Source organism: Ceratotherium simum, chromosome 21 (assembly GCF_057802395.1).
Source record: "Ceratotherium simum simum isolate JZ-2026a chromosome 21, ASM5780239v1, whole genome shotgun sequence".
Taxonomy (NCBI): Eukaryota; Metazoa; Chordata; class Mammalia; order Perissodactyla; family Rhinocerotidae; genus Ceratotherium; species Ceratotherium simum.
The window spans coordinates 11,540,784-11,548,613 of NC_141920.1; positions in this window are offsets into that span (position 1 = coordinate 11,540,784).

Here is a 7,830-nt window from a genome sequence, read left to right on the forward strand (position 1 = left end):
TTTTACAAATTGAAGGTTTGTGGCAACCTTGCGTCAAGCAAGTCTGTCAGCACTGAGGGCTCAGATGATGGTCAGCATTTTTTAGCAATAAAGTATTTTTATTTATTTTTTTATTATTATTTTTTAATTTTTTTGTGTGTGTGTGTGAGGAAGATCAGCCCTGAGCTAATATCTGATGCCAATCCTCCTCTTTTTGCTGAGGAAGACTGGCCCTGGGCTAACATCCGTGCCCATCTTCCTCCACTTTATATGGGACGCCGCCACAGCATGGCCTGACAAGCGGTGCCTCGGTGTGCATCAGGGATCCGAACCTGGGCCGCCAGCAGCAGAGCACATGCACTTAACGCTACGCCACGGGGCCGGCCCCAGCATAAAGTATTTTTAAATTATGGTATGTACATTTCTTTTTAGACATAATGCTATTGCTCACTCAATAGACTGCGGGATAGTGTAGACATAACTTTTATATGCACTGGGAAACCAAAAAATCTGTGTGACTTGCTTTATTGCGATAATCGCTTTATTGCAGTGGTTTGGAATGGAATCTGCACCCTCTCTGAAGTAAGCCTGTGTTTATAAAATAAAAAACACCTGTATACCCACCTCCCAACCTGAGAACTAAACTTTGACAACCGTTTCTATCTGTGTGCTCCTTATGTGAGGCGGATACTGTCTTGAATTTTGTGTTTGTCTTTCTCTTGCTTTTTTTTTTTTTTGTGAGGAAGATCAGCCCTGAGCTAACATCTGATGCCAATCCTCCTCTTTTTGCTGAGGAAGATTGGCCCTGGGCTAACATGCTTGCCCATCTTCCTCTACTTTATGTGGGACGCCACCACAGCATGGCTTGATAAGCGGTGCCTCGGTGCCCAGCTGGGATCCCAACCTGCAAACCCCGGGCCACCGAAGAGGAGCGCACGCACTTAACCACTGCGCCACCAGGCCGGCCCCTCTCTCTTGCTTTTTAAAAAATTGTGGTAAATATACATAATGTAAAATTTACCATTTTAACCATTTTCAAGTATACAATTCAGTGGCGTTAAGTACATTCACGATGTCATGCACCATCACCACTATCTGTTCCCAGAACATTTTCATCATCCCCATTTCCATTGTTTTAAAAAAATTAGTTTTGGGACCAGCCTGGTGGCGTAGTGGTTAAGTTCGTGTGCTCCACTTCGGCGGCCTGGAGTTTGCAGGTTCAGACGCCAGGCGAGGACCTATGTACCGCTCATCAAGCTATGCTGTGGCAGGCGTCCCATGTACAAAATAGAGGAAGATGGGCACGGATGTTAGCTCAGGGCCAATCTTCCTCATCAAAATAAGTAAATAAATAAAATAGTTTTATCGCTTTCATGTATATGCCAAAATAATATGGTATTTCCTTTTACTTATTTTTGAACTTTATAAAAAGATATTCTATGTTGCCTTGTGGCACTTGTATTTTCATAAAGTATTTTATCACTAAAATTCATCCATATGGTTGCCTATAGCTTGTCGTTCATTCATTTTTCACTGCTGTATACTATTCCATGGTGTACTAGAGTTCATTTTCCCTGTCTCTGGGCAGTTGGGTTGTTTCCGCTTGTCTGTCTGTTTGCTCTTGTAAACAGCACCGCTTTGAGTGTTCTTGCGCCTGTCCTGGTACATACACGCTGATGTGTCTCAGAGGTGTACAGGAGTAGAATTGCTGGGTTATAGGGAATATGAAATAATACACTGGGGCCGGCCCTGTGGCTTAGTGGTTAAGTGCGTGCGCTCCGCTACTGGCGGCCTGGGTTCGGATCCCGGGCGCACACTGATGCACCGCTTCTCCGGCCATGCTGAGCCCGTGTCCCACATACAGCAACTAGAAGGATGTGTAACTACGACATACAACTATCTACTGGGGCTTTGGGGAAAAAAAAGGAGGAGGATTGGCAATAGAGGTTAGTTCAGAGCTGGTCTTCCTCAGCAAAAAGAGGATTAGCACGGATGTTAGCTCAGGGTTGATCTTCCTCACACACACACACAAAAGAAATAATACACTGAACTATTTTCCAATGTGGCTGTACCAGTTCGCACGGCACCTGCCACCACATGGCATTTGTCATAGGTCTTACTTTTTGCCACTTGAACGGGTGGAATTTCCCCTGGATCTTGACCACCACCACCACGGACGGGCCTGGCTGCCCTTAACTGTGTGTCTCTAGGTCTGAGAATATCTGAAAGCCTCAACGGGCTGCGGGTTCACGATGACCCACGTCTTTGTGGTGTGGCTGCTCCTGCAGGGAAAGGAGCCTGATGGCTGTGCTACAGGAAGGAAACACAGAGTGGGGATTGAAGACCTTGCCCCGGAAGTGTCAACCTCTCCTTCCTCCCCTCTGCCCACCTTGTGTGGTCTGGTTCTCACCACTTGTGGGGAACAGTGTGGCAGGGGTAGGGACAAATCCTGACTCTGTGACAGGCACTGTTCCACGAACTTTCCATGTATTGCTGCTAATTCATGCAATCCTCAGATCCCGCAAATGGAGGTCCTCTTAGCCCCACTTCACAGGTGTGGATACTAAGGAACAGAGAGGTTAGGTAACTTTCCCGAAATCACACAGGTAGTAAATGGCAGAGCTGGGTTTGACTCCAGCTCGTCAGGCTTCCTCTGGAGTTTATGCCACTTCTGGGTAGAGCCAAGCAGCTAAACATCGCAAACTCCTCAGTCCTACAGACTTGGGTTCAAATCCTGGATCTCTTACCGCCGTACTGTGTGACTTTGGGTGGCTTCCTTCACCTCTCTGCACCCCTAAAATGGCACGAGCTCTCTTTTCCAGCAGCCTCATGACATGTTTTTTCTTGTGCCTTCTTGTTTCTTGTGAGGCTGGATGCCCTTTCCTGCAATACCCCTGGAATATGCTCATTGGCTCGAGCCTGCCAGGGCCCATCCCTGGAGCTGAGGGGGATCAATTCCACCTGAACCAGCGTCTGACTCAGGGCAGGGGGCACCCCAAAGCCAGCGGCTGTTCCTGGGAGGAGGAAGTGTTGCTGGGCAACAGGAGGGCAAACGTCCACTCCAGGCTGGGCTGATTTGGGCCGTTGACCTTTGTGACTGGATGATTGAGAAACAGGCCGACCCGGTTGAGTGGTAACCTTTGGCCTCGCCCGCGTGAGGCTGCTGGCCACACGGGTAGGTGCACACGGCGGGTCTGGAATACCTATTCCGAAGGGTAATTCCCAAGGATAAAGCATGTTTATTCTTTTTTGGGGGGAAATTCCATTTCTGTTGCCAATTAGTTCTGCCTGAGAACAGATTTTCCCAACACCAACACACTGGCCGCCCGGCCTTGAGCTCTGTTGATTAGCTCAAAGTGGAGGAAAAAAGTGATTTTTCTTTCCTTCCTCCACCCCCAACCTTGAAACCCGGCTGTTAGTGATGAAAGGGGTCCTGTAGATCGTTTGGTTTTCCTTGTCAGGACTCCAGGAAAGGCTATGAAAATAATCAGTGGGCCCGCTGGCAGTAATTGACTGTGGAGGGAAGCTGGCTACCACAGCGTCGGAGGGGTCAGAATCGTTCCAGATGGAGGAGGTTTCCGTCAAGCGTCCTCTAACCACACCTGCTCCCCCGGGCAGGCAGGGCGGGAAGTGCTGATGGTCGTCTGCCTTCTTCTCTTCCCTCCCGGGCTCCAGGGAGCTCCTGGCAGAGGGACCCTGGACAAGACAGAGAAGCTGGGCAGCCATGTGGCAGAGTGGTTCTGAGTGGGCCTCCGATGCCCACAGGCTGCACCAAATCCCAGCTGCACCGTTTAGAGCCGCAAGCCTTGGCCGAGAGACCCGACCTCTCGATGCCTCAGTTTCCTCCTTTTAAAGTGACCATGGTGGTCCCTCCTCCTGAGATTGATGTAAGGACCAAATGACTTAATACACTCGGAAGAGGCCGTGATCATGTATAAAGTCCTTCGTAGATGTCGGCTTTTAGTATTTACGCACGTCCCTCCCACTCTTCCTTCGCTGACACTGAGTCGTGCGCGGTGGTGCCAAAGTATCTTAACCTGGGCCCCTGTTGATGGACATGGGATCGGTTCCAGTCTTTTGTGACTGCAAATAATGCTCCAGTGAATGACCTGTGGCTTTGTGTACCCACCCCCCCAAGGTGTGTGAACCTCACGGTCACCTTGGTGCTGGACTTTCCTTGCTGGGGCCTGCAGAATGAGGAGAGGTGTGCAGGTAAAGGGCCAGCCCTGGCCTGGCATGCAGACGGGCCGGTGGGGTGGGGCAGGGCGGGAGGCAGGGTCAGGCCCTGCCCAAGCCTGGCAGGACAGATTGCTCCTGAGTCCTCAGGGGAGTGAGGCGCCTCGGAGAGAGTTTCAGAAGGTTGGGGCCAGGGCCATCAGCCCCCAGGTTCCTGGCAAATGCCCTGAGGTGGTCTGGAGAGAGGAAATTTGTGCCACGGAGGTTCTGCCCATTCTTTGTGATCCTCCTCCTCCAGGAAGCCCTCTGGGATCTCTGCTCCAACACCCTTGGCCGTCTCTGCACCTATTTAGCACCCATGGTGTCCAGCTACAATTTGAGAGGGAGAAACCTTACATGTGGAGTCAGGAAGACTGGATTTTGGTCCTAACTTCTATGCGCTCCCACTCACATAACCCCCTGCCCCTCCGTGTCCTCATCTGTTTGAGCAGGATAATAATGATAGTAACAACTTCTCAGGAGGATCTTGGGAGGGCTCAGCGATGAAGCACGTGTGAAGCATTTGACCCTGTGTCAGGCACGAGAAGTACAAGCCCGTGTTAGGAATGTCACATCCGTGGGAGGAGCCGGGTCGCCCGCTGGGCCGTTGGCACTTGCGGGCGGCAGCGTCTGGTTGGAAGCTGATATAAAGGAGTCCAGCCTGACTGCGTGGCCTTGGGCAAATCATACTCCCTCTGAACTGGGTTTTCTCTCAAAAATGGGGGTCCTGATCCTATGCGTCGTGTAGGTTAGTTGTGAGAATTAAATGAGGCAGAGCACACAATGCTTCGGATCCAGCAAATGCTCCGTCAGTGGTGGCTACGGCTGACATTGCTAATAATGAGGGTTAACAGTGATAAATATCCGCCCAGAAGCTGGCACAGCGTCGTGCATGCAGTTGGTGCTTAGTGAATACAGATGGATTAACCCGCAGGGCCACGTCCGCTGGTATAAAGTAGGGTCTGGGGGAGGCACTGACACAGGGTCCATTTCTCATGTTGTTGACGCCTCAGGGAGGGAAGAAGAAAACAGCCTGATACGACCTTGTGTCATCTGTTACAGCTTCAGTCTGTGAGAGGAGGGACCAGGCATTATCGCCTCCATTTTACGGATAAGAAAACTGGGGCCCGGAGAGGGGAGAGCCTCACCCTGCGCCCCACGGCCAGCACGCAGCTCAGCAGGAGCCGACCCCCTTCTCCTGACCCTCAGGACAGTGGTCTGCTCCCTGACCCTCAGCCCCGGGCAGGAAATGGACCTCGGGGGCGAGACACAGTGTCCCTTTGTGGCCAGAGAGAGCCCGTGCACATTTCTGACATTTTTGCATCTTGGGACAAGGGGTGAAGAAACTCAGATGAACTGCTCTTGTTTCCTGGTGGAAAAACACTCCGGCCCGGGCAGGACCGTTGCTGTTGGATCGTATTGTAAGCGTGGTTTTGACTGTGTTTTGCCACTTCCCCTTCCCTCCTGCTCAGCTTGGCCATTGTAGAAAATCCAGATCGGGTAAATCCAGGGGTGACCTTAGGGATTGTTTGAGGGTATCTAATGGGCCAGAGGGCTCCCTGCCCCGTTGATGCGGGCCCCAGGTCCCCGCCCCATCGCTTACCCTGAATGAATGAGCAAATGAATGAGCAGATGTTCGCTGCCTCCATGTGGCTTTCTGCTGTGTGTCCTCTCCTCCTCTTATGAGGACACCAGTCACTGGATTTAGGGCCTCCCTAATCCAATATGACCTCATCTTAACTAATTACATTTGCGATGACTCTGTTTCCAAATAAGGTCGCATTCTAAGTCTCTGGGGAGACAAGAATTTTTGGGGGGACTCTGTTCCACTCACGACACCATCTGATAAATATTAGCTGTTATTAACACTCCTCTTAGCACAGCATTTACGCAGCCCATTCTTTGGGCCCGGCATTTTCCTAAGCTCCTTACATGCCTGCTCCCGCTTGGCTTTCTCCACGATCTTGTGAAGTGGGTTCTGTGATTATCTCTGACTGGGGCCCAGAGAGGTGAACTGACTTGCCCCAGGTCACACGGCTGGTAAATAGCAAATCCGGGGTTCAGACTCTTTTCTTTCTGACTCCAAAGCTGGCAAGGTTTCCAGACCCTCCAGTTCCATCCCCAGAGCCTAGAGTCGCCATACTTTCTGTCCCAGAATCCTGGCCATCTGAGATATGCTCTCTCCTGGCCACCCCTCTCTCCAGACACGTCTCCCCCAAAGAGGCTATAAAGAGGGGGAAGAAGGAATCTTGTCTTTAGCGTGGCACCCATGAAGATGTGTTCTGCCTCGGGTTGCCGGTGCCCGGCTCTCCCGCGGTAGGAAGCCACGTGCCCCCCGTGTGTGGAAGCGCGCACCAGACCCACACATTTCATCCCTGACATCTGGTAACATTTTAGGAGTCTTGACTTGAGGCTACAAATTGAAAAATGGTCCATTAAGGTGTGATTTATTAGTCATCGAGACAATGCTATTAAATGCTTGCAAAGTGATTCACTCTGTCGGGTCCACAAGCCCCGACATCCCGGGCCAGGCCTGGCGAGGGCTCTCGCAAGATGAGGCTGTTTCTTTGACAGCGAGTGGAGAGCAGGGCTGGCGGGGTGCAATGGGCTGGCAGAGACAGATGAGCGTGCGGCCAGATGATGTACGGCAGTGTACCTCCGAACACGCCTGTGTCTCGGCCGTGGAAATAACTTGCTCTGGCTGCTGGGAGTCGTGTGCAATTAGGAGCCACTCGGAGCCATGAGCTCGGAGCCGGGAAGGAAGGATTGTAATTTCCAACAACTGGGGTTCTGGGGCCAGGAAATAGTTGCTCTGTCAGCAGGGAGAGCTGGGCGCCTTCTCCTAGCCGGTCAGCGGGTCAGAGGCCCCCGGGGAGATCAGGGGCCCCCGAAGGACAGAACCAGCCTGCAGAACTTTGCTGGGGGCAGGGAGTGGCTGGCGAGTGTGTGGGAGCCCCCACATCACAGAGGGCGCTGCCCCAAAGCCAGGCTGCCCTGGTTGACATCCTCTCTCCCCCACTGACCAGCCAGGCCTTAGGCAATTTTTCTGTAAAATAGGGATTATATTGTCAGCAGAACCTAACTTGGGGTCTCGTGGCGATTGCCTGAGCTAATGGCACAGAGCACGTTCTCACGGATGATAACCTCGTTGTCATGACGATGATGCGGTGTGGGGCTGGTGGTATATAGAGAGGAGCCAAGCCTAGGACAAGAGGGAAGCAGAGTACGGCCTTCTGGCTGTGGGTCGGGCCAGGCTCCTGACTTGCCCCATGCACGCTGGGCAGGAGCCTTCTTCCAGTACCTGCCCCTCAGGGCAACTGGGGGGCCAGTGCCGATGCTGCTAGTCACCCAGCTGGGGCGGCCCGTGTGCCCAGTATCCAAGAATCTATGGGATCGGTGGAGTGAAGAGGGCCCAGAAGGAGGGCTGCGGTTACTCCCAAACCACTCCCGCTCAGGTGAGTTGCCCGTGGTCTGCCAACGAGTCTCCACACCCGTGGACATCAAGGGTCTGATTCGCATCACCAACTCAGGAGCGAGGGAAGGACAGACAATGGCCACATGGCCCTGTGGCCCTTCTGCCCAGGTGGCTCCCACCCCAGATGAGATGGGGGAACGGACGTGCGTCCCCCATGGGCA